Genomic DNA, 27,276 nt, shown 5'->3' with positions numbered 1-27,276 from the left:
TCAAGCAACCTTATCACTGTGTAATAATATGAGGGTGGGATAGAATAGGCAAGACTTCTGCCCCTCAAAATGGTCGTGGGGTAGTGGAATGCTTGGTTTTCTCCCCAGGGTACTGAGTCTGTGTGTTTGGAGACCCCCTAGACTCCATCTTTCTGACCAGCCTCTGGCTAGCAGGTGTCTGGTAAATTTTTCAAACCTTACTTACATCCACTTTCTACTCTGGTCATGCTTTTTTTTTTTTTGGGACTGCTGTATAGTGTTCTGTGATATTTAGTCTTTTAAAGACTAATTTTCTTGAGGCTGTGACTGATTCTTAGTAGTTGAGATGACTACAGTTCTGGTAGGGAACTTCACAGGCAGGAGGACAGTTACATTGGCAAGGCTTGCAGGAACTGAAGCTTCAGTTAACGAGAATGTATAACTGCAGCTCCATAGTGACATGTCAATTACTTGCCAGCTCCCCTTATTTGGTAGTGGTGTGGATTTGGAAGCGTCCCCCACAGCCAGAAGTGTAAACAGCATTTTCAGAAAGGAGCCTTCAAACCAGGGCTTTCAGATTTTCAGCACATGTGTTTTTAAATAAAAGGGCATGAATATGGCCATGTTGGTCAAATTTAATCTCTCTCTCCTGAAATTGGCTCACTGATCAAGGAGTTTGCATGATGTTTATAATCTGAATTGTACAGACAGCCAATAAGGCAGTATCTTATCTGCCTGAGACCTGTAAGCAACAGAATTTAAGCCACTTAATGTGCTTTCCTTGATGTGTAAAACAACATGCTCTTGGTAATGCTGCTGCTACAGGTATGCAATGTGACATTATTTAAATCCACAAAAAAGAAAAATTCTTCCTGTATGATAGATATCCACGGCATGCATCCGATGAAGTGAGCTGTAGCTCACGAAAGCTCATGCTCAAATAAATTGGTTAGTCTCTAAGGTGCCACAAGTCCTCCTTTTCTTTTTGCGAATACAGACTAACACGGCTGCTACTCTGAAATCTGACAGTTTAGGTAGTGAAAACACTATTTATATGCTTTGTAATAGCAAGTTCAGTCATACAAGGTATTTCTGTTTTTATAATAGGAGGGGGAACAGCCTAAAAATGTTAAATATCCATGGAGTATCGTATGTGCCAGTGATACCGAATAAAGTGTTTCAAGTATTCAAGTTTCTGCCATGTAGAGTAGGAAAACCTAGATATGACAGGTCCATTATATGACTCAACCAGCCATAGCAATGTTAGTCTGCTTCAAAGTATTAATTCCATGCAGACCTCCAACTGTAAATTATATTTCAAAATTAAAAAACTACATTAAGATGGAGATAAGGTTGAGATTGTGTATCCGTAACTTGAAGGTGAAAAAACATTGCAGGCATGTTGTAATTATTCCAAAACCAAACATTCTAAATCCAGGACATTCAAAGTTAAGTTTATACTTAACATATTTGGATTTCTTTAAGTTAAAAATACAGTTAGGGCACCCAAACAACCTTGACTCTGCCCTGTGTTTCAATGAAGTCACACAAATGAGGGTCATTCTTTTCAGTTGCCAGCTTGTGCAGATCAAGGAGTGACTGGTTCACATTCTTTTCCAGGTGATGCCATGCAGTAATCACACCATTATGATTAAGGCATTGTAGTGTTTGTGGTCCCATATTAGATTCAACTGAATTTTTTTTAAACAAACTTAGGTTATTTTCATTGCCCTCCCCAACTACTTTCATAGCATCGTTACAGGGCAGAATTAAAGCCGTTTGGCTTCCTTAATGGTCTTCAATACAAAAAGCTGGATATATTTTAATGTCAGGAACTGAAAAATGAACACAAGTTGGGTATGTCTTTTTTATTTATTTGTTAGTGGATGGGTTCCCATATAAGCTCTTTGGTTGTGTAACTTGTATAGGACATCAGAGAAATAAAGGAGGAAAACAGTTAAGAACAACAAATTAATTTTTATTTTATATTTCATTTCTTACTACACATGCCAGCAACTAAAGCAGTATCCTGTCACTTCCACTGGTGTTATACATACTCTGGGGACTGTAATATCAGTATAGCTGCTCTGATTTGTCTACTGCAAGAGTTTATATACTCTTTTCCACTTTGCCAGTGTTTGAGATGCTACCAGTTATTGTTATAATTATCTGAGCATCAATGGACTCAGCATTATCTTATCTGTTCCTCTTGGTCCTCTGGTATTAAAAGAACTATTACAACTTGATTGTAATGTACTGGCATCACTAATATTTCTTAAATAGAAAGAGGATGTCTGGGTATCTGGCTGCAAAGAGTGACTTGATAGATGTGAGTCTGACTCCACTTCTGAAAAACTATGATAGAAGTTACTACGTGGCTAGTATTTTTAAACTAAAGCTACTTTAGCCCTCTCAGGAAGAATATCAAACTTAAACATTCTGTCAGAGTTGAACATTTAGTAGGTGTAATCAGAGGAGTGGGCAAGGTAAGTTTAATTCTTTGATAAGGAGGGATTGCAAATTGTCTGCATCTCCCAAAGCAGAAGCTTAGCTGTCATCAAAAATTGTAAGACAGTTATGTCCAGGGGAGGAAGAATGGTCCTCTGAAAACACTGAATTGGGAGTCTAGAACTTGGGTTTTCCTGGGTCTACCTCAGACTTCTTGTGTGACCATTGACAAATCACTTAATCTCCCTGTGTGGGTTTCTTGAGGGCTGTACTGGAATTGCAAGCTATCACTTTAAAGGGGTGAGGAGTCCTCCAGTCCTACTTGCAGGCTCAGCAAGTGTGTGATCTGGGCCTAGCAGGAGTAATCTGCAAACAGCCAGTTGAGATTAAGATGGGTTGAGTTGTGCCACTCTGTTTCAGGGAGCAGCCTGATTTGTGTATCTCCTTTGGGGGGCTTCTTGTGTGTTCTCATTCTGAATTCTAAGAAACTTATGTTACAACTTCCCAGCAAGAATATTTTGTTTTTATCTGGCTTCTCTGTTTATACACTGTGAAGTGTAACATCATAAACCTCCATTTCTCATCTGTGGAATGGGGATGATTTTTGTCTCCCATACTTTGTCTGATTTGTCTACTGAGATTATAAACCCTCTGAGGCAGGGACTGTCTCTTGTTATGTTTTTTTTGTATAGTACCCACCACAATAAGACCTACTGTAGATAGTGGCATAATATAAATACTAATAATGAGAGTTGGCTGCAACCAGTTAACAATAGTCTTTACCTTTTTATTTGTGTGTGTGTGTGTGTATATATGTGTATATAATTTTGTTTGTGGAGGCTAATTCTAGCTGTAGATGCCCCTTTTGGCTATGTGTTGGTGAGAGAGCATTTTGGCACTGAAAATCCACTGATCTGTATGTGGAATGAATCTGGCACTCAAGATGGACATTGGAGGGGATGCTGCTAGTGTTGCTTGCTGTGCTTCACGTTTTTAGCCTTCATGGATAGTAGCTACATCAAATTACATAAATTGGGCAGATCTTTCTTTGGGTGGAGATGTGTGTAGGTCACCTAGTTGCTGTGGGAAGTTGTGATCCAGGGATGACTTGGTACAAACTGGCAGAGGGCACAGGGGGTGCTTAGAGCAGGGGTTCTCAAACTGGGGGTTGGGACCCCTCAGGGTCATGAGGTTATTACATTGGGGGGTCACAAGCTGCCAGTCTCCACCCCAAATCCCACTTGGCCTCCAGCATTTATAATGGTGTTAAATATATTTAAAAGTGTTTTTAATTTATAAGGGGGGTCACACTCAGACTTGCTATTTGAAAGGGGTCACCAGTACAAAAGTTTAAGAATGACTGACTGCTTAGAGGGATCTCCTAGGTCAGAAATGTTCATATTAGATCACTAAAAGATGGCATGTGAGGTCTCTATCAAGAGTTAGTTGCCCCCTGGACATCATAATCATTGCAAAATGTGTATAAGGATAATATTTAAGAAGTTATGTCTCCATACAAAAAATGTTTATAAGGCCTGAAGGTAAGGTGGTCTTACAGGAAGTGACATGTCTCTGACAGGGCTTCTTTCAGGTAGGAGGTAACAGACACTTATTTCCTTGTCTGGTCTTATGTGTATTTTCTGCTTCACAATGTATGCCTATTTGGATACTGGGCCAGATGCTGATGAGCAATTATAAAAAGGCATATATAGGGGAAAAAACAACCAGTGGTTGGGCATTAGGGTTGCCAAATTTCTAGTTGCACAAAACTGAACACCCTAGCTCCACCACTTCCCTGAGGCCCCACCCCCCTCAAGAAATTCCCTGCCCCCTTGGTGGCTCGCTCTCCCCCACCCTCACTCATTTTCTCTGGGCTGGGGCGGGGGTTGTGATGCGGGAGAGGGTAAGAGCTCTAACTGGGATGCAAGTTCTGAGGTGGGGCCAGAAATGATGGGTGCAGGAGGGGGCTCTGGGCTAGGGCAGGGAGTTGGGGTGCAGGAGGTGGGTGAGGGCTCCAGCTGGAGGTGCGGTCTCTCAGGGGGGGCTGGGGATGAGGGGTTTGAGGTGCAGGAGGGTGCTCCAAGTTTGGGGGGGAATCAGGGGTGGGGCTTGGGAGTGGGCTTACCTCAGGCAGCTCCTGGTCAGTGGGGCTAAGGCAGGCTGCCTCCCTGTCCTGGCACCTCACTGGTTGTTTCCAGGGCACACGCAGCAGGTCCAAGTCCTAGGTGGGGGTGGAGGGGGGGCAGGAGTCTCCACACTCCACTCTTGCTTGCAGGCAGTGCCCCCCACTCCCATTGGCCAGTTCCCTGCCAGTAGGAGTGCGGCGATGATGCTTGGCGTGGGGGCAGTGTACAGAACCCTAGGAGCTGGACCTGCTGGCTGCTTCCGGGGTGCAGCACGGTGGCAGCCAGGACAGGTAGGGACTAGCTGCCTTTGCGCCGCAGTACCGCCAACCAGACTTTTAATGGCTCAGTTGGCAGTGCTGACCAGAGCTGCCAGGGTCCCTTTTCGACTGGGTATTCCGGTTGAAAACTGGACACCTGGTTACCCTATTGGGCATCCTGCTTATGAATAAGGAGATATATATAATATGGTGGTTCAAACAGACACCTGGGGCCTTTCACTGAAGAGGTCCCATGAACAAGATCACAGCTAAGCCTGGCTGTAAAATGCTGGAAAGATTTGATGGAAGAACCTGGAGAATAGGTCCATCAATGGCTATTAGCCAAGATGGTCAGGGATGCAGCCCCATGATCTGGTTCTCCCTAAACCTCTAACTGCCAGAAACATCTGGCAATGGTCACTGTCAGACTGGCTATACTGGGCCAGACCAATCCTTTCTTATATTCCTGTGACTTTGTGCAAGCATTGCTGTGAGACATGAAAGCATCTAGTTAAGTAAGTCTAGGTTCTTGAAAGTGTGATTTTTATTGTATATGTAACTGTTTGTTTCTACTTAGTTAAATGTTCACTCATTTTCACTATAAACCTACCTTAGTGCTGTGTGTCAAGTGGAGTAACTGGTAAGCAGGGTTGTACTGCTTCTTTGGAAGCAATGGATCTGTAAATATTGCAAGTGTCCAGTAAACGGGATGAAAGCTGCAGGGAGATGCTTGGAAAGTTGGTGGTTGGAGTTTGCCTATTGCTAACCTGTAGAGAGCAAGATAGTGGGGCCTATGTTGGCCTAGAGGGGAGTGCTTATGTTGTCTATGGCTGGTGGAGTTGGGGAGCTGGTCTGCAGACAAGGCTTTTACATGCTAAGGGCAGGTGGTAGAGAGGTGCCTCACAGCCCTGGGGACCTCTGGCAGAGTCACAGAAGTGGTGATGGCAGTTCAGCAGGTGGCATGCTATGCCTCTCAGTAAGGATTGATTTAATGTCCCAGCATGGTGCTAGGGTGGGGTAAGTACCGGACCACTTCAATCGCAATCATTCTCGTATACAAAACTGAGCTCCTGAAAGATTAATAATGAGATCCTGTGAAACTATTGTCATAAAAGATCCCATAAAACTATTTGCAGCAATAAGTGTGGTGGCCTCTAGTGTCCTGGCCAGGTTTACTATATTCTGAGTACCTAAAATTTCTTTGTTTCAACTAGATACTATATTCTTCTCACTTTCTGTGGTATTGCTATACATTGTTAAATAGCTACTGTGTTCCATAGCAAAATTTGCTGCATTTTGGTGACGGGTGAAATTTTTACTTGTATGTACTTTGTAAAATGTTTTGAGATTTGTTAATGAAAAGCACTACATAAATGTGAAATAATGCTGTATGTATCCGTGCTACACCTTATTTTGCATGGGTGCCAAGACTGCTGCTACGAGGATGCTGGGGCTAACCCTATAAAACTTCTAAAATGTTCACTAAGAGCCTTCTGTCATGTAAATACATATTTAGGAATTTTTTTAGGCTACAACTGCTGCTTATGTCCACATTTAGGGACTTTTAATAAAGCTTATTTTTTTGGCTGTGTAGATGTCAGAGTTTGAAGGAGCTGTTATGGGCTGATGTGTCAATGAGGAATTAGGGATTTCTTAAACCTCAGGATTATACTATTGCTGTGCATACTGTGTGTATTCTAAAATTCATCTTAAATTCTAATAAAGAGAAGCTTTACTTTTAACTGCTTTGCTGCATATGTTGTGATTCTGAACTGAATGATGTTCCACTATTGTCAGTGCAATATTAAGAAGTATCTGCTATGTTTGGCAACACTGAATGGGTTAATACAATTGTAAGTATTCCTTTTATAATTTTGGAAAACCTTTGACGGGGGTGTGTGTGGTTTTTAAACTCTGCTTTAGTTGGCATGACTGAAGCTTTTCATTATACATGGCTGGTGCCTTAACTTTTATTTTACTTCTCAAAACTCCTCAATGATATATTTCCTGGTTTTAAATTTTATCCTAGGAAGAGAGTACATGGCAGCCACAACTTTCCTATTTCTAAGAATGCCTGAAGCAGGAAAAATGGTGTATTAGTGACACACTCCAGGAGGGAGAAATTGGCTATCTGGAGAAAGGAATTCGTAAAAGTCATTGTTCAACATGCATCCGCATCCTATAGCTTTTAGCATAGCTCTGACACTGTATATAAAAGGATAAATTAATAGGATCTTCACATTGCATGTTCATGTCATCTTGTCAAACATACACATTACTGTTACCACAGTGATATTTAAATCCTCAAAAATGTTTGATTGGACTTCAGGAAGTATTTGTTTTAGGAAACAATTTCGTAACAGGGTTATGAGTTAAGTCAGAATTAAATAACGAAATCGTGAAAGATACATATTCTGAATATACTGTAAGTTTTGTACAATGATATGCTAATAGCATATTCAGGCTAAATTCTATTCTCCAGTTAGAAACCCCAATGAAGTCAATACAGTAACTGTGAGAACAGATGTTTAGTGCAAAGAGCATTTAATCTTGTAATTCCCATTTTTATCTTTGACTCATCTCAATTAGAAAGGTAATTCAAGACTTTGGAGTATTGGTGTGAGATCATCTTCATGTTTGTCTGGGGGTCTGCCATATCCCTCCTTTCAAACTGTCCTAGCCAGAAACAGGGGGAGTAAAGGGAGATTTATCAAACTGACAGTTATCATTTTACTTATTTTTTCCTTTCTTTTTAGAGGTACTGATTAGTTTCTAGAAACAGGTTGTACAACATTCCCAAATACATTGTGATTTAGCCAATGTACTTAAATCCTGGCACCATGCTGACAATATTTAGTTATCATTTGTGTGGGGATTTTGTCTGCTAAATCAGAGCAAAAACATGTAGCGTATCTCTTTTGTGACCTACACCACATTTGAAACCTTATCTTGGTAAGAGAAAAGAACTGATCTACAGCAACTTTTACTAATTTACCCCCACCTTCAAATTTTTTTTCTTATTGAAAATGTGGGCTAGCAGGAAAAAAACCTGGCGGCAGCATTACTGCTAATTAGGCTTGAAATAGACTTTACTTTGAAGAATTTGCAACCCAGTGGAGTGAAAGGTGGAACCTTTAGAAATAAACTAACACTTAGAAAATATTAAAAGAATTTTTCATCCTTTTAAGCTCATTGACACATGTCCTGCAAATTCATCACAACTTCATCTCATTTACATAATTTTCTAATTTTGTCACCGTGGGTGTCAGCCTGTGTATGGGCAATGCTCCTAAAATGTGCATGGGAAAAAGACCAAAAAGGTCTATTTTTGTCTTTAACACTGATTATGTAATTGTAAAGGGAAGATGCCCCCAAAAGGAGTAATATAGGCTATATTGGCATTGCAGGAAAAACTTGCCACAGCAGAAACGTTTATGTGGTCCCCAAAGTAGAATTTATCCACTAGATCTAAACAGCAGAGTTACTGACTTTCCCTCTTTGGTTTTTTCAACCCCCTCCCCCTCCTTCTTGCACTAAACTATTTATGTACAATGTATGCAACTAGGATCTCTCCAAAGTTCCATAATTTTTAAACATGCTTGCTTCATTTTCCTCCTTCAAAATGTTTCTCATTTGAGTTTGAAATAGCTTTATTTCTTAATGTATTTTTTCTTTTTGCAAGAAAAGAGAAAACAAATAAATCATTATTACCCACATCAAGACGTAGGAGAATGTGAGTACTTGCCAAAATTTTCAAATTTGCATGCCTAACTTTAGGCACCAAAATCCATATTTAGGCACTTAAATAAGCAGTCTGAATTTCAAAGGTGGAGGCAGAAATACCTCTCAGTTGATTTTGATTTGCGCTGCAGGATTTTATTATCTTTGAAAATCCAGCTACTTATTAGGTTCTTAAGTTTGAAAATTTTAGCCATAAATCTGTTTAGAATCTTGCAAAGATAATGAATTAGACGCATTTCTAATGTTCTACTATATTTCTTCTGAGACTAATCCTCAGTGAATGAGATATGTAACTCAGCTGCTACTTTAATTCTAACTCCTGCATCAATAGGTATGATAAATAATTTCTATGAATTTTCTACAAGTTTCACTTACTACCAAACCTCTTAACTAAGTCCTTCAAAGAAATTATTTTCTTAGGATTTGTATTTACTTTTCTTATATTCTAAGCTTTATAACTAAGGTGGAAACAATAATTGTCATAAGCATGTACTTGCTGTTTCTGTATTAAAGGGAATAGTAGACTCCTGTGAGATGAGCATGCCTCTTGGGACATATGCAATATTGGGAGATCTATGGGATGGAAGGAACAAAGAGCACTTTCACCTTAAAGAGAAAGCATTGGTCAGACAAGATAGATATGTCACTTGTGGGTGTCAGATGGTTTTTGGGTATGCAGTTAGGGAGTGGCAAGTGGGTGAAATACAGTTATAATATGTGGGTATGGGAAATAAGACATGGGGGGCAGAGGGGAGGGAGAGGAGGAGCCATGTGATAGCTGGGCATGTTATAGTTCCTAGCCTAGCCTTATGGCTTTTATTTGTGACAATCTCCACTCTCACTGCCTTTCCCCTAAAACTCCCTTCCTGCCTCCTAACTGACAGCTGAAGATGGACCCAGGAGCTGCCTTTATCTTACTTGGTATGTCATGTACTATACTAGGCCTTATCTACCCTAGTAAGGATTTATTGGTATAGCTATACTGGCATTTGACAGTTGCTACTTCCTCAGTAACCCGTCAGGTTAATACTGAGCTGACTGTAATTTAGGGTTGGTAACTGCTTGATGGTAAAGATTTGTCTGGATTAATAACTGGATCTGGCATGCTGCTGCTTGCCTTACCAGACTGGGCATCAGCTGCAGCAATTCACCAGACAGAGCCAACACAGCAATATGATTGGTGTATTTGAGGTCTTAAAGCAAAACAATCAAATTGATGCCACAACATCTGCTTCCTCAAGCTTATCCATCAGCCCACCAATGCTGATATTGAACAACGATGGTGACAGGATGTAGCCTTGCCAAACTCCTGTGGCAACAGGAAATTCTGCTGTTTATCAACCCTAAATTCCAACACCGCTTTCCACTTTATTATAGACCTTATCAGTAATATCTTCCCAGGGACCATGAGCCACAACATTGGTGCCTACAGGATTGCTCGATGCCGTGGATCAAAGTCCTGAAAGAAGTCTATTAAAAAGTTACTCAGAGCTTATTAAATTCAGCCATCTTCTCAAAAAGCTGTGTCAAGATAAATATGTGGTTGATGGGGAAACAACTAGGTCTGAAGCTGCACGGAGTATCCTGGCCTTTCCCACAAAGCACATCAGAAGTGTACAGGAAGCATCATAGATAGTACTGGAGGGTGTTTGAAAGATGTGGACGCTCATATAGCAGCAGCTGCTGCCAAGTTCTGGGCCATGCAATCGCTTCTGAGATGTCATGATATGAAGATGTCTACAAAACTGCAGATCTGTGGAAGCATAGTTCTACCCGCTTTCTTGCCCAGCAATGAAACGTGGGCCCTGAGGAAATTGGAGTTCTTCACGGTTGAAGAGCCGCAGATTGATGTTTGATTCTCATCTTCATCAGTTGCTCCATATTTAGTAGCAGAATAAGATCAGCAATGAGGATTTTTTGTAGATGAGTCCAGCAACCGCATCCATTAACACTGGTTGTTTTGGTGTCTGTCTTGCTACAACCATATTAGGGTTGACAAACTAAATATGAAGTGTGTGCACCAAAGAATGTTGCTAACTAGCCAGCAAACATGGTGTCCAAAAGCTTTGGTGACATAAGATTGCCAGTGATGGACACAAACTGAATATCCAGCCAAACTGTCTGAAGGTCCTAGCTTAGAGATCAATCTGGGTGGTACTCAGTCTGCAAGGAGGCTATGTCCCTTTGGGATTTGTCTTTTTGACAGTGATATACTGGTATAGCTATGCTGGCAAACCAGTGTAATGGAGACACAGCTTTTGCTGGCAAAAAAGTCTCTCTGGTGGTCTAACTTGTATCAGTTCCTCAAATGGACTAAGCTATACCATGAGAAGGACTTCTGTCTGTGTAACCGTGTCTATTCTAAGGCTTTTGCCAGTATAGCTGTCACTGAGATAGGTTCTGACTTTTCCCACAAACCTAACATAGCTATGCTGGCAAAACTTTTACGTATATAGCAGCCCTAGTCTGCTTCTCTCGTGTGAATCTGCCATATTTCCATGAGTGGCATCTGAGAGACAGGCTAAATATTGTAGGCCTGAAGAATCAGAGGAGATGGTGGTGGTTGTGACAGTCTATTATGGTCACTACTTGTACAAGACTATGATAAATCCTGTACAGAGTATGCCTTGAGTCATTTGAAAACTCATAATCTGCTGACTATTATCCCATTGAAGTGTATAGCAACACTATATGTGAAGTTGAGATTCTACTGTATGATTTTTACTGAAATGTGTTCGTAATTCAGGGTAACAGCCATAAACCTCCTTTTCAGAGACAAAGACACACTGACACTGCCAGAGAGGTATCAACAAAGTCAAGTGGGCTATCACTTACATAAGCAGTCCTTCTCTAGCACAGGGAAGGTGTGAATAAGAAATTTACATTGCATCACAGGAACATTTCAAATCTGATGTCCCTGAGGGACAATGTCAGAGGTGGCCAAATTTACTGACCTGCCGAGCCACATATGGCAATGGTCAGAAATTTGAGAGAGCTGGGGTGCATCTGCCAGGCATCAGAGCTTCAGCCCCTCAGGAGGAGCCCCACTCCTGCTGAAGCCCTAAGCCCAAGCAGGTGCACACCATGGGACTGAAGCCCCTAGACTCCTCCACCCCCTTCCTGCTGGGCAGAAGCCAGAAGCAATGTGTGAAGGGGACATGTGCGGTCATGTGCCCTCCCCCAGATTTTTGTCAGAGTTTGTTGGCTCACTCAGTAACATGGTGATGCCGGGTCCCCTCCCTGCATGGCAGCTGCTGGAGCAGGCAAGCTGGGAGCTGAGGCTGCGGGGAGAGGCAGTGGCAAACAGCTGGGTGTTGCAGGGAGAACAGCTGCTTTTGCTGCTGACTCATTCTACCTCCCTGCAGCTCCCAGCTGTTAGCTCCACATGGAGAGGCAGGAGCAAACATCTGAGAGCTGCAGGGAGGGGCTTCTGAGGTTAAGGGGAGAGTGGCTGGGGTGAGGTATGACTTAAGCTGTTGGGGGTGGGGCAGGCAAACCTTTAAATTGTGTCCTCCACTCTCAGCAGGCACCAGTAGTCTCTGGCAGAAGCCCCTAGCCCCACCACTCTGCTGTAGAGCAGAAGCCCTGAGCTCTCTCCCCCAGCATGGTAGGCAGGGAATGGGGGTGGGCTGGAGGGCTCCGGGAGCCGCACTTCAATGGTAAAAGAACTGCATGCGGCTCAGCCACCCCGGACTATGTGTTGCCTACACCCCAGCGGTGGGTAATCCTCAAAGAGGGGAGGGTGGTATAAGAGAGAAACACACAGTGGGCCCCATTTCACCACGCCGCTGCTGCCTCCTCCTATCTCTCTGCTCATGATGACAACAGCTATCAAAGAACTAAAGGGGATGGTCCCAGGCTGGAAGGAGACCCAGCATATGAAATTCTCAACAGCTATAGTGAGACCAAATCTTTGCTTTTAAGCTCACTTAGTTTAAGTGAGGTATTAGCTTGGATATTACTTTTGTTTTCTTTTGTAACCAATCCTGGCTTTGATGCATGATTTAAAATCTTTCTGTAGTTAATAAACTTATCTTAACCAGTGTGTGTTTGGATTGAAATGTGTGTGGAAACTCCCTTTGGGATAAGGTTGGTGCATTATAATTTTTCCTTTGATGAAATGATGCACCCACTGTGAGCTTGTACTGTCCAGGGGGTACTGTACAGTACAAGATGCACATTTCTAGGGGACGTCTGGGACAAAATTTGCAGGTGTCATCCTAGAATTCATCAGTGACTGGTCAGAGTGCTCCATTTATTTAAGTGGGTGTGAATTTACATGCTGAAGGCTGCCTGTGAGCAGACCCAGGAGAGGTGGTTGTTTCCCAGCAAAGCAATAGAAGAGGCTCCCCAGGCTGAAATTTTTTAAAGAGACACCGCTGTTCAACTTGTACTCTGGGGAATGTCACAGTGGTGAAGGTCACGGTTCCCTTTAAGCTGTGTGCGTGGCACACAGATCCAAAACCCCCACGCACACGGCAAAACACTGCCTGCACAAAAACTTGCACAGAAGCACAACAGTTTGCACAGAAGAAATTTTTTGTGCACACGGCCCGTCAAAAATTAGAGGCAACATTGGTAAAGGTGGAGGCGGGGCCTCACGCAGTGGCAGTTGCGAGTTTGATTAAGAGAGGAAGTGGGAAAGGAATCCAACAGGGAAGAGTTGGAATGTTACAGTGGGAGAAAGGGAACGGGCAGGGATTGCCGCATATTACCCTGACTGGTTCTCCTAAAATGATGACTAAACACTGATTTCAGTAGAAACTGGCATATTTGCTTATCCTAAACATATATCATGTGTATGAATGAGGGGTTTGCACTGAGAATCCTTGTAGAAAGGAGAAACTACTCTACTTTCTGTTTAGCAAGTCAGTCTGTCTTGCCTGTATTTTTAATTTCCCTCTTAAGTCAAGGACCCATATGACTTTTCTGGCAATAGAGTTTTCTGTATGTTGGTTCCCGCAATTCTGTGACTAGGGAGCACTTTTCTACATCTATCAGAGTAGCAGCCATGTTAGTCTGTATTTGCAAAAAGAAAAGGAGTACTTGTGGCACTTTAGAGACAAACAAATTTATTTGAGCATAAGCTTTCATTGCATCCGATGAAGTGAGCTGTAGCTCACAAAAGCTTATGCTCAAATAAATTTGTCTGTTTCTAAGGTGCCACAAGTACTCCTTTTCTTTATTCTACATCTAGTTATTGCCATCGATAACATCTTATTGGCATGGTGACCTTCATAGATATGTAGAGGGTTTTTTTTTTAATTTTGTGTTCTCCTTAACTGGCTGTCAGTTATATGAATGAAGGTCACCATGCCAATAAGATATTGTCTCTAGAATTATGTGAATGTTTAATAAAAGACTGATACAGACCTGAACTACTCTGTGTTTTAAAGTCCTATTTCTGTATCTAAGTTATGTATTTTATGTTGCTAGCATGTTTACTATATCTAAGCAAAAATAGACTTCAATAAGCTATTGTCTTTATGCCCCAGATGTCATGTATCATCTGACATACATGACATGGTCCTGCCCTCTCCAGGAGAAATTTTCAAAAGCAGTTGAGAACCTTGAGCAAGGTATTTGATGCTCCTATAGATTTATCCTCCAATATCTAACTACTTTGAAAGTAAAGTACATCAAACATGCAAAAGAATATTCACATAGCTTAATCAGCCAAAAGGAACAAAAGAATGGCCATACAGGTCAGACCAATGGTCCATGCAACCCAGATATCCTGTTTTCTGACACTGGCTGGTGCCAGATGCTTCAGCAATTATGAACCAAACACGGCAATGATCAGGTGATCCCTTCCCGGTCATCCAGTCCCAGCTTCTGGCAGTCAGATTTCAGAACACCAAGAGCGTGGGGTAGCATCCATGACCATCTTGGTTAATAGATAGTGATGGCCTATCCCCCAAGAATGTATCTAATTTTTTTTTAACCCAGTTATACTTTTGGCCTTCACAACATCCCCAAGCAATGAGTTCCACAGGTTGACTGTGCGTTGTGTGGAAAAAGTAATTCCTTTTGTTTTAAACATACTGCCTTGTAATTTTATTGGGTGACCCCTGGTATGTGAAATGGTAAATAACACTTCCCTATTCACTTTCTCCACACCATTCATTTTATGGGTTTTACAGACCACTGTCATATCCCCCCTTAGTTGTCGTTTTTCTAAGCTGAACAGTCCCAGTCTTTTAAATTTCTCCTCATATGGAAGCTATTCCAAACCCCAATAGTTTTTGTTGCTCTTCTCTGTACTTTTTTGAATTCTAGTATCTTTTTTTGAGATGGGATGACCCGAACTGCGCACACTATTCAAGGTGTGAATGTACGGTGAATTTATGAGGGCATTATTAACAGTAAGATTACTAGACCTTGAAATTTCTACAAATCTCTCACCAGCACAACTTGGCTTGTCAACACTTATAAATTAGTGCACTGGAAAAACTGTAGCCAGACTGGTGTATTAATGTGCACAATCTTTTCAGCATGAACTGTAAGCTGTTTGTGCTCCTTCATTGTTATTACAGTGAAGTTATGCAATCATAAAAGACAATCAGTTAGTGTTTATAATCTTATTATTGGACTTGTGTGATACACAAGGGACAAATACCTTCAAACAACATATGTAGATGTTGGCACTGGATGCCTTAGTTGATTGTTGATGAGATGTAAAGCCTCTATGATTTCTCCCTTAAATCAAGTCCAGGTATGTAGTGACCAAGTAATTATCTGTTATACTTTTAGGACCTCATTACCAAAATAATGACTGCCTTCACAATATTTAATATGGTTATCCTCCTAACATCCCTCTGAGCAGGGGAAGTACTACTAAGTAGTGAGGCATAGAGAGACTAAATGACTGGCTCAGGGTCACACAGGAAGTCCTGTGGTGGAGCAGGCATATGCATTTGGCTCTCCTGAGTCCCAGGCTAGTACCTTAGTCACTAGACCAGCCTTCCACTTGGATTACGTATCTTTATGGAAGTGCACAAATTGTGCTAAAGACACAGGAAAATACAGTTCAGTCTGAAGACCAACAGATAAAAGGTAGCAGACAGGGTTGCAACATACGAACCAAGTGATCATGGTGAAAATTGGCATGCATCATTGTTCATATAAAACGAAACATCTTCATCTGTACATCTTCTGGACCATTGATGATACTGTATTGCAAACTCCTGGTTACTTTTATGAGTATTGCAATATTAAGCTGTATGTGTCGGTGCATGAGCTAAAGCTGCTCATGATTCTAGGAACAGCAGGATTTCACTTGTGAATTTTTGGCCTTAACTGAAAATGGCAACACCTCCATTTCTTTTCAGTGGGGCTGAAGAGGGCTGATTGTTTCCCATTCTAGCATTTGGAAACTCAGTGACCAAGAGTTATTACTAAGGGAAGGATGTTGGACTAGTGACTAAGGCCCTGGACTGGGACCTCAGGAGATTTCATTTAATTTCTCAGCTCTGTGTCAGACTTCCTGCATGACCCTGGGCAGGTCGCCTAATCTCTCTGGTGCTTAGTTCATTTTTATGATGATGATCCTTTCACACCCCGCAAAGATACAGTGAAGACACATTCATGAGTGTTTGTGAGATTCTCACAACAAAGAGAAAAGCCAATCAATATTAATGATGTGCAAAATGTCCCAACAGTTCAAAAAAGCAGTCAAAATTCACCTAGTTTCAGGTTCCATTATAATCTTCATATTCAGTGCAGATTACTCAAAATGTTCAGTAAAGGTTTTGTGAACTTTTGTATGGCCCACAGTTGATATATAACTTTGAAACCATGTTAAAGGACAGATTTGTGTTTTGTTTTGTTTGTTTTTTTTCTTGGGGGGTTCTTTGAACCAAAACACAAGGGGAAGGGCTGCAAACCCAAGTGATTCAAAACTAAATAAAATGTTCACTTGAAACCATCTGAACCAACAAAGTTTAAGGGCTCTTATCACCATCCTCAGTAAATAAATACAGGGAGAAAGCAAAAGAGGAAGATGATTAAAAATAGCAACCCAGAAAAAGCAATGTGTTGAAAAGGGAGTGGGTGGGGGGGGAAGGGAGAAGCAAGAATCTGCTTGACTTCCAGGTAAGTGATCAGATGCTCTAACTTGATTCTTATTACTCCTGGGGGAATTCTGCACCACTGTGTATGTGCAGCATTCATTTTCCTTGCTGATTTCTTTGTTTCCCTGCAGAAAAATGACTTTCTGACAGGGAAGCAAAGGGAAGCTGCAAGCAGTCATGCGACCCTCCCCAGCAGTATGTTTCTGGTGCCCAGGGCAGCAGGCAGAGAGGTAAATCACTGTGGGGTAGGGGACGGGATTGGGGAAAACCCTGCTGGTGGCTCCTACATTGTGCTGGGCTCAGCTGCTAATCCCAGCTGGACTGGGGAGGACAGGACTTCCTCTTGCCCACATGGCATCCAGGGCGGGGTCAGACCCAGCTGTAGGAAGCTCTGCAAACTTCCCCCCTCCCTGCACTTCCTGCACCCATTGCTCCTCAGCCACAGGGGAAGGGATCACTGTACAGGGAACTGCTCCCCCATTCACCCAAACCCCATGCTCCCAGACCCCCTCTTACTCAAACCCTCCTGCTGAGCCCCACTCCCCCTTTGCCTGGACGAGCCACCTGCACCTAGATCCCCAGCCTACTGAGCCCCAAATAGCTGCACCTGGATCCCCACCCCACTGAGCCCCACGCCCCCAGAATCTGTACCCTCCCACACCCTGGACCACCCCCCCCTTGCTGAGCCCTAACCACCTTCACAAGGACCTTCCTGCAGAGTCCCATTGCCATTGTACCAAGAACCCCCAACAAGCCTCTGTGCATCCAGATCTTCACCCCCCGCACTCAGACTCCCCCAACTGAACCACCCACACTCAGATTGCCCCACATAGAACCCTCTCAAGCCACTAAGTCCCTCCGCACTTGGGTCTTGCCTTGCTGAGCCTGCCTGCCCACACCTGGTGTACCTGGCACAAAGGGGCAGGGCTCTGCGGTGTTTCTGGGGCAGGCCCAGTCCTTGAGGTGTGTAAGAGTTGGGTACAGACTCACCACTGAGTCCGTGTCCCGGGGCAGGAGCTGCACAGTGATCTCTGACCTCTGTGCAGCCAGTGGCCTGTGCTCCCCAACATCATGCTGTAGCCTCCACTTTTATTTGGCAAATAAAATTTGCAGAATTTTGCAGATCTTTTATATCTTCTACACAGAATTTTTATTTTGATGCAGAATTTTTAATTTTTTGGCATAGAATGCTCTCAGGAGTATTCTTATATTCTTTCTTCTTACCTCCCACACTATTTCTTTTCCCCCTCTGCTACTAATCTGTCTTGTCTTTCTACACTCACCTTCACTGCAGCCCTTATGTAGACATTATCCCTCCCCCCACCCTTTGCTCTTGTGTTGCCCTCCCCTGCTGTGCGTCTCTGAGTTCAGTGTGCTGGCAGTCAAGTGAAATATATGAAAATTTGGAGCTCTGAAGTGCTGTCTCAGCACTCCAGGGATTAAGACTTTTAGTAAATTTCACTTTGCTGCTTGGAGAGGACAGGTAGTGAGCTCCCAAATCCATGGGATTTATGGAAAGTCTGTGCCCACTAAATGTATTTCTTGTCTCATGCCTTGAGATTGCTGTGCTCTTGACATTTAGGGGCTGAGAACTGCTATAAAGAAACAGCAAATATTCTTTTTTAAATTGTTGTTGCAATAGGTTAGAATTACTTGGATCTGGCAGTGTACTGCCATCTGTTTTTGTTTTAGTCCTACTTCAGTATTTTCAACACACAAATCTGGAGTCCCCAGATTTCTTTAACCCCTCTCAATCTGATTTTAGTCCTGGGTATGGTGGAGACTCCATGGGTGCTCCGGGGCTGAAGCACCCACGGGGAAAAAATGGTGGGTGCCCTTCTATCAGCCCCCCCTTAGTGCTTCCCACCTGCCATGATCAGCTGTTTCACGGCATGCAGGAGCTTTGGGGGGAGGAGCGAGAATGCAGTGTGCTCAGGGGAGAGGGTGGAATGGGGCGCAAAAAGGGGGGGTGAGGGTAGGGCAGGGTGAGGACTTGGAGGAAGGACTAGAGTGGGGGCAGGGCCTGGGGCAGAGATAGGAGTCGAGCACCCCCCAGCACATTAGAAAGTCAGCGCCTGTGTGTGCAAGTCTTATTAGTTGAGTGATTGCTTCTAGCACTGGCCAACAAGCAACTGTTGACCATAGCAGAGAGGCTGACGTTATGTTTGATCTCGAGGGAAAAATTAACTTAAGGTTTTTGTGTGCAGTGTTGCAGGGCTCTATTTTGCCATCCTTCCTGCTCAGTTTCATTTATTTTAATTTAAATTTGTTTTTCTGGATCCAAAAAGTACCTATCACTCGTTCTAGGTGCTGTGCAATACACTAAACAAAACTAAGAATAATTCCAAGCTGCCATTAAACACATAAACAAATTGTGCATCCAGAATTTCCAATTAACAGTTGCACAAGAAAAGAATAATTATAATCCCATTATCTTTCAATCAGAGCTCCAATCAAAAACCTGGGAATGAAGAGAAGATGTGCTTGGAAGGTTAACACATCCAGGCTCTACTGGACTGAGGCAGGAAAACAGCTTCAGAATCAAATGCCCTCATATGGAAAAGGCCCTACCAACACCTCTTCCAAACATCAGCCATCTACTCTGAGGCTGTTCCAGTTTGATCACTTCTGCTGATTGTGACACTGACAATATAACATGGTGTACTCCAGGGGGAATTCTGCACACAATATTTTAATTTCATATTTTATTTGTCAAAATAACACAATATATAGCCATGCCAGTTTCAATTATTTTAGTAATTTATTTCAAAATACCTGTCAGCAAGTATGTAAAAATACAGACACACAAAAATCCCTCAGAGATAGAGTTAAAGAAATCCCTATGACAACCCAGTTCCTGTTTCTCTGACCCCTCCCTCCCCAGAGCCCAGGGATCCAGAGGGAAAAACAGCCTGATGCTGGGTCCCAGACTTGAATGGAGTTTCTTGAATGCCACCTCCTTCCTTCAGGGCATGTTGAGAACTGCCACTGCTGGGAACCCTCTAGCTCCCTTCCCCCCTCCCTGCTGCAGTGTCTTCTATTTAGGAGATGGGCTCTGCCAGGTCCAGCGGCCCTTAGTGAAAACCAGCAGCTCTGCAGCCCTTTTCTGTGGTGGTGGGGTGAGGGAAGGAAATTCTGCACAAATTCTGTTTTGTGCAGAGTTTCCTTAGGAGTAATGGTGATAAGCGGTGGTGTCCTAGGTAACAAGGTCCCAAGTCACTTAGGACTTTATTGATCAAAACCAACACTTTTTAACTTTGAAGTGGTCAGTAGACAAACCAGTACAGGTCAATGTGTGTGAAACTGGTAGGAGTACTAGCATTGCAATTGCCTCAACGTAACTATGTTGGTGATGCAGCTGTTCAACTTTCCTGCTGCCTGGATGAGACTGGGGTTGGATTAGAATCAGCTGGCTGAATCCCTTTCTGGATCGGACCAAAGGTGATGCTGGTTGTCTGATGCGGGAATAACCCAAGGAGATAGCTCTGGTGATAGCTGTCACTGACCAGGAGGGAATGACTATCACCTGCTACCGAAGTTTGCAATCTAGGAGTCCTAGTAGTTCCTCTGCCACATCTTGATGATCTGGTGGCTGAGAATGCTTTTTTCAAACATTGCTTGGCAAGGAGGTTGCAACCTTTTTGCTTATATGCAGGCCTCCATGCTTTTTTCTATATAATTTCAGCGCACTATAGCTGGGGCTACCTGTGAAGATCCCTCAAACTTCAGCTAGTGCAGAATTTTCTGTCTACTTGCACGTGTTTTATAGTCAAATATTAGTTTTTCTTCCCAGGCTCCCAGTTTTTTTTCTGGGGTGCAATTAAAGGTATTTTTAAAATCTGTAGAAGCTTGGGTTCTGTCTACCTCAGACCCTTTTTTTGTATTTTAGCCACTCATTTGGGACACGGTGGGGGAAAGAACATTTTCTGTGCAGAAACTGCTACTCTGGAATTCTTTCTCCTTTGTTGGAGATATGCCATGGAAGTCAACTACTTTAGGCTGTTGCAAAGCCCATTTCCTGTGCAGGGAGCTTTGAGGGGTGGGAATGTGACTGTGGTTTTGCGTGGCTGGGAATACCAGTTACATTGATTCAATTGATGTATAGATGTGTGTGTTTTTTTATGTATGTGCCTTGAGGCCACAGGAGGAACATTTTTGTACATTGAAGTAATATAGCAGTATAAATGAATATTCTCAAGTGTCTTTGATTAACTGATTGCCAAATAGTACAGTATTTAAAATCCCAAATTATATCAAATCTCAATCCCAGTAGATCAAATTGAAATCCCTTAAAATGAGGTATACTTTGACTGCAGGTCTATATAACCCACTAACCCACAGCAATGTTAGACCCTAATTAATCCCACTTTTGTATTCTATTAATTTAAAGCATTACAAAAAATCCATTAACCAGATGAGACAGGGACTTGCAAGAGTCTTGTATTTACGCTTCGAGCTAGGGTATTGTGTATCTGTTGGGTGGGCCTGGTTGAGACAGATATATATTTGAAATGTTTCAAGTAGTTTTGCATTATTGATGGAATAATCTGTCCTTTTATTTCAGGGCCTGTCAAACTGATCAAATAAGGAGGACATTTACATCTGTTTGTTTATTGATATAGGCAAGTTGTTATCCCTTCCAAAACTGGGGTATCCTATATTAACTCCCACCAGTTAGTGTTCAGACTTGTCACACTGTCTGCATCAGGTTGCCTTGAATAAAGATTAGGTGAGTGGTTTGACGATCTTCCTAAACTTTCAAACTTGTATGCCAGTTCAACAGCAGGTTTGTGTAATTTTAATTGCCCCTCTCCCATTTCATCCCTACATCATGAGACTAAACGTTTTTTAAAGCACGAAGCAGGCAAATCAGCATGCTGCCATCTTTAGTAAGAATAAGTAAGTAATAAATAAAATATATACAAAACTGGATTTTCTGAAGGTGGGGGGAAAACTGAAATGAATATGCTACCAGCTAGAACTTGCGTCATTCAAACAAATCAGAACCATCAGTTTTGTTTGGGGCACATAACAATAGAAGTGAAGTACACAGTAATACCTTCGGATATTGCAGCAATAATCAAATTCACTAGATCAGTAGAAGAAACAATTGGCCAAAAAGACTGCTAGCACACTTTTATTTCTATTGTTTTATAGCATTTTGTGAAGAATAAGGTTAGGATTTGCATTTATGGACAGATTTTTTTTCCCCAGCTTTACTTTTCTAGGTTCCATGCTCCACTGGAAATAAGTGGCAAAGATATAGTGAACTGTGGTGGTCAGGGGAGTAGTCAGCCCATTGTGAAAGTGGTATCTATAACCTGATCAGAAATATTACAGTAAGCAGTTCTATGAGCTATTGAAGTCTGTCAGACGAGTAGTAGATTACCTCATTCTGAATTTTGTATGTGACAAATTACTGGGTGCACTCTCCCCTCCCCCATTTCCAAAATAGTTTGACTTTATATATCAGATCATGTCCTACTATGTCTGTTGGACTGACAGTGTTCAGCACAACATAATGAAGTCTTACCCAACATGACATCACCCTTTTTTTTTCTTGTGATTTGGTACTTGCCATTATTTGAGAAGGCAAAAGTTGCTCTAAAATATAAGCACTAAAGCAAATTATAGTATTTCAGCACTAATTACTATACATCAGTCATATCTAAATTATTTGTATTAACTGGGCCTACATGTAGATATATATCATGTGCAAAGTAAAAACCTGTTTATAATTAGTGGAAAAACATTGACAATCATAATATGGTGCAGAGGTAGGAGGCAATAGAGTGGGTACTTGAGATAACTGGTCTAACAACTGGCATGGAAAGGGACAGGAATACAAAAAGTTTTAGAGGAATTTTTCCAACTCTTCATTTTAAGAAGATGACCAAAATGCTGAGGATTAATTCATTCTATGCTGTTCTGTGGCTATGGAGTAGCTCCATTGCCTTTCTGCAGTCCTAAGTTGCTATGGGGAGGAGGAAAGTGAGGGCGGGGAAAGATGATTTTTGTCTTCAATCTGCCTGACTACTTGCAGTTGGTGTGGAAGGTGAGAAGAAGGATTTGCTCCACTGTTATTGCCCAAAGTGCAAATCTTCCCTGTCGTCCCATCTTTTTGTCTGAGCAGATCTAGTTTCACTAACTTCTATCAATAGTTAGTGTTTTTTTCCAAATATTAGCTTTTTCTGATGGGTAATTGATATTTTTATTTTTCTGGCTAAGCTCTGCCCACTGAAACCAGTGGCAATCAGGCATATGTCTGATACAGAATTCAGCTCTTGGTCACCCATAGTAGGTTGCTAATCATAAAAATAATATACTGGGGAAACTTACACCTATAAGGCCAAATTTTCAAAAGCCGTATCTATTCTCATGTGCTCAGATTTGCTTCATGTTCTTGTGTGACTAGTCTTTGCTTGCAGAGAATGTGGATTTGTAGATACAAATTGTGTAGTCACAAGTGCCCAAAATCAAGCATTCAAATATCTGTAGGAGCAGTAACTTGGGGGTACAAATATGAATGCACAAATCTGGGTAGCATGAAGGCATTTTGAAAATTTTGCTCAAATATGCATCATAAATGTCTCCATAATTTTCTTTCCCCAGAGAGGGGGTGGGTGGATGGGTGTGTGTGTGTGAGAACTGCCCCTTCCCTCCTCGCATTTCATTCTTTCAGAAACTGAAAGAAATCCAAGTTCTCATAGCTTTAAAATGGACTGCGTCCAGAGAGAATCGGTGCTCTCTTCTCATTATTTATCTAAAGGGTTACATACTTTACAACATATAACTCTGCTGTTAAGAGGAAAGAGGGGGCAGGGGTGCCCACTTTAGAAAGAGGCCCTTTCCACAATGATTTCATGGTGAATTGGGAGTGGGGTAGTGTAAAGTCAGGCAAGCCCACACTGTTCTCACGGACCAAATGACTAAATGTGGGAGAGGAAAAAGGAGTCTGGCTGCATCCCCAGTTATGATCTGGCTCTGTAGAAGAATCAGTCTGCTAAACTCATTGCATTTTTATGCAATTTAGTCTGAGAGAAAGGAGAAGATCACTGAACCCTGACCCAACTATGAGACTGGAATAACAACTAGAGAGACTTAGAGCTACCAACATTTGAGTCTCACAGCATTTAAATTAAAATAAATATTTAGTGTGTTTTTTCTTTAGGATCATCTCATGCAAGATTTATTAAATTCCAGTGTTTAACTCAAGCGCAAATGTAGCTTTAATTAGAAAGGATATTTTTACTTACTGTTGCACAGCATCATTAAATGGTGTTTGTAACTGAGAGTTATGAGCAGCTATGTCTAATGATCTGGATCAGACATTCCCAAACTGTGATCCATGGATCACTTGTGGTCTGTGGTGAGTTGGCTGGCCACATAGTGGAGACCATCATTCTTGTTTCCAGCCAATAAATTGCATTAAAAGAAGCGAAAACACCATTACTTTTCTAATGTTACTCTTCCAAGTAAGCCAGTGCTATATTTGTTAGAGCTATTATGTGTTTGTGAATGGGAGCAGGGAGTGATCCAGGCAATCGTGATGGGGTGGAGTGGTGGTCCACAAGACATGGTATTAAAGATGAGGCCCTCACTATGAAAAGTTTAAGAACCTCTGACACAAGGCAACTGACTGTAATACAAATTTTAAAAAGGTAAATTGACCATGAATAAAGTTCCCAGTTTGAAAATATTTTAGTATTTGTCCTACACTAATACATGTATATTAATGTAATCACTCCTACAACAGGTCTTGTGTATATAAGCGGGGGGGGGGGGGAAATAGTCCTGCTATTGTGGGGAATTTTCCTGGCTTCTGCACTAGCCCAGTGAAGTGGGCTAGCGAAAGGATCTGAGGCCTCACTCCCACTTCCTTTACCCAGTGGCCTCCCTACCCTTGAGGACTCCCCTTCCACTCTCCTGTCTGGCAGAGTCCTCCAAACCCCCAAAGGCTGGGCCCAGGATTCCTGGGGGGCTCGACCCCCAACCCTGCTGTGGTCACCTAGGACAGGGGCTAGGGTGTCCCCACTCCGGGGTACTCTCTCTGCACTGGGCACTTCTCTGACCCACTGACCATTACATACAATTTAAAGCAAATGCAAGTTACTTAATCAACAATCTTAAAAAGAATAAGGAAAAATGGGAAAGGTTAAAGGAAACACATCAACCCACTCTGTGGCAGGGAGCATCACAAACAGTGTCTCTGGAACATCAGGGCAGTTCAGTCTGTTCCTTGTAGGTCCCAGGCCTTCTTCTCAGGCCCTGACTGTGCTGCAGGGATGCTGTGAGTTGGTGGCCTCAGGCTCTAAGTGGTAGGACCCTTCTTCCCAGCATTGTCCCTGCCCTGTCAGGGTTATGATCCAAGCCTGGCCTGCAGAGCCCCTTGGCTGAGGCGTCTCCCTGTGCTGGGCCTGCTGCCCAGGGTCCCCCTCGCTCTCCCTAGCTGCTCACCGCACCCAGCTCCAGACTGCTCCAGACCCGGCTCCACCACTCTGTCTCAGCGCTGCTGCTGCTCTGCCTCCAGCTCCCTGGGCTGCTTCTTTGACCCCTCTGCCTCTGGTTGCTGCAGCTTTGCTCCCAGGACAGGTCTGTTCTGCAGGCTGCTTCTGTGACTCTGCTCCCAGCACTGACCTGCTTCATGGGCTGCTTTTCTGGCCCCTCTGGCTCTGGTTGCTGCAGCTCTGCTCTCTCTGGGCTGTGCCTCTGGCTTTGGGGCTGCAGCTCTGCTCCCAGGACAGGGTCTGCTCTTTCTGGATCTGGCACAGCTCAGCTCGCGCCCCTGCTTTCTCCTTAGCTCGGCCCCACTCTGTCTGACCCAGGCAATTCCAGCTCACAGGGAGGATGGGACCTTCCTGGTGTCCTGACTCTCTGATTAGCCTGCCCGCCCTGTCATTCAGGCTGACCTGGAGCATTGGCCTCTCCCCATTGTTCCTGGGGACTATCAGTCTCAGAGTCCTCATTTCCATAGACCCTTCCCCTTTTAGTATTGGGAGCTAGCCAACCAAAACACCCCCACTGAATGTTAGTAAGGGGGCAACAGTCCCCTTACACATCTTGATTAGATTCATATCATCTTTAGGCCCTATCCCAACAGTAGTACCTCCGATTTGTTTTAGAAATAATATTTACGGTGACTTTTCCAAGGGTATAGCAGAAATCTGGGATATTCTGGTTGTCTTTTTTTAAAAATCAACATGGGGAGAGGGGAAAATGGGTGGATAGAATACTTATTTGTGGATCCAAGATGGGATAATTTTGTTCTTTCTATCTCATAAGGAAATAGAAAGCAGTCCACAAAACAGAAAGGTCCAGCCAACTTCTGTTTTCATATAGGTTTCTTTAGGAATTCCAAGACACAGCACTCACCTTTTAAAGAGCGGTGTGCATTTCTTCCATATTCATTTTGTTTGGTGTTTTCTGAATCCTTTGTATTATGTTGTCAGTCTCTAAATCTGGAGGATTTTTTTCTCTCTCAATAGAATAATAGAAATGTAGTGCTGGAAGGGACCTCAAGAGGTCATCAAGTCCAGCTACCTGCGCTGTGGCAGGACCAAGTATACCTAGGCCATCCCTGACAGATGTTTGTCCAGCTCATTTCTAAAAGCTTCAGTGATGGGGACTCCATGACCTCCTATTCTATACCTTAGAAAGTTTTCCCCAATATCTAACCGAAATCTCCTTTTCTGCAGATTAAGACCATTACTACTTGTCCTACTTCAGTGGACATGGAGAACAATTGATCATCACCCTCTTTATGACAGCTTATCAGGTTCCCCTGTCAGTTGTCTTTTTTCTCTAGACTAAACATGCCCAGTTTTTTAAAACCTTTTATCATTTTTGTTGCTCTCCTCTGGACTCTTTCCAATTTGTCCGCATCTTTCCTAAAGTGTGGTGCCCAGAATTGGACACTGTTCTCCAGCTGGAGCCTCCCCAGTGCTGAACAGAGCAGGACAATTACCTCCCATGTCTTACATACAACACTCCTACTAATACACCCCAGAATCTTATTAGCCTTTTTTGCAGCTGCAGCACATTGACGACTCATATCCTGTTTGTGGTCTCCTGTAACTCCCAGATCCTTTTCAGCAGTACTTCCACCTAAACAGTTATTCCCGACTTCGTAGTTGTGCATTTTATTTTTCTTTCCTAAGTGAAGTACTTTGCACTTCTCTTCACTGAATTTCATCTTGTTGACTTCAGACCAAGCCTCCAATTCATCAGGATCATTTTGAATTCTAATCCTGCCCTCCAAAGTGCTTGAAACTCCACTCCTCTCAACTTGGTGTCACCTGCACACTTTTTATAAGCACACTTTCTACTCTATTATCCAAGTATTAATGAAAATATTGAGTAGTACTGGACTCAGGACTGATCCTTGCACAATCCCACTAGATAAACTCTCCCAATTTGACAGCAAACCATTGATAACTATGTTTTGAGTATGATCTTTCATCCTGTTTTGCACCCACTTACTAGTAGTTTCATATAGAACACATTTCCCTGTTTGCTTGTGAAAATGTGATGTGGAACTGCATCAGAAGCCTTAGTGAAACCAAGGTACGTCATGTCTACTGCTTCCCCACCAGATCACTAATCCTATCAAAGAAGTTGGATTGGCATGACTTTTTTTCTTATAAACCTGTTTTT

General features: G+C 42.6%; 1 long non-coding RNA gene across 7 annotated transcripts in view; it reads left to right on the top strand.

Moving 5' to 3' along the window:
• LOC311516678 overlaps positions 1-27,276 on the top strand; it is a 330,542-nt gene that overhangs the window by 52,253 nt on the left and 251,013 nt on the right. The window contains exon 4 of one of the 7 annotated variants that reach the window (XR_014710483.1): positions 21,188-21,352. The exons of the other annotated variants lie outside the window; for them this stretch is intronic. This is a non-coding gene — a long non-coding RNA (uncharacterized lncRNA). The remainder of the gene's footprint in view (positions 1-21,187; positions 21,353-27,276) is intronic. 7 annotated transcript variants of the gene reach the window in all.

Source organism: Lepidochelys olivacea (genome assembly GCF_965140295.1).
Source record: "Lepidochelys olivacea isolate rLepOli2 genome assembly, chromosome: 2".
Taxonomy (NCBI): Eukaryota; Metazoa; Chordata; order Testudines; family Cheloniidae; genus Lepidochelys; species Lepidochelys olivacea.
This window is presented reverse-complemented; position numbering and strand designations above follow the sequence as displayed.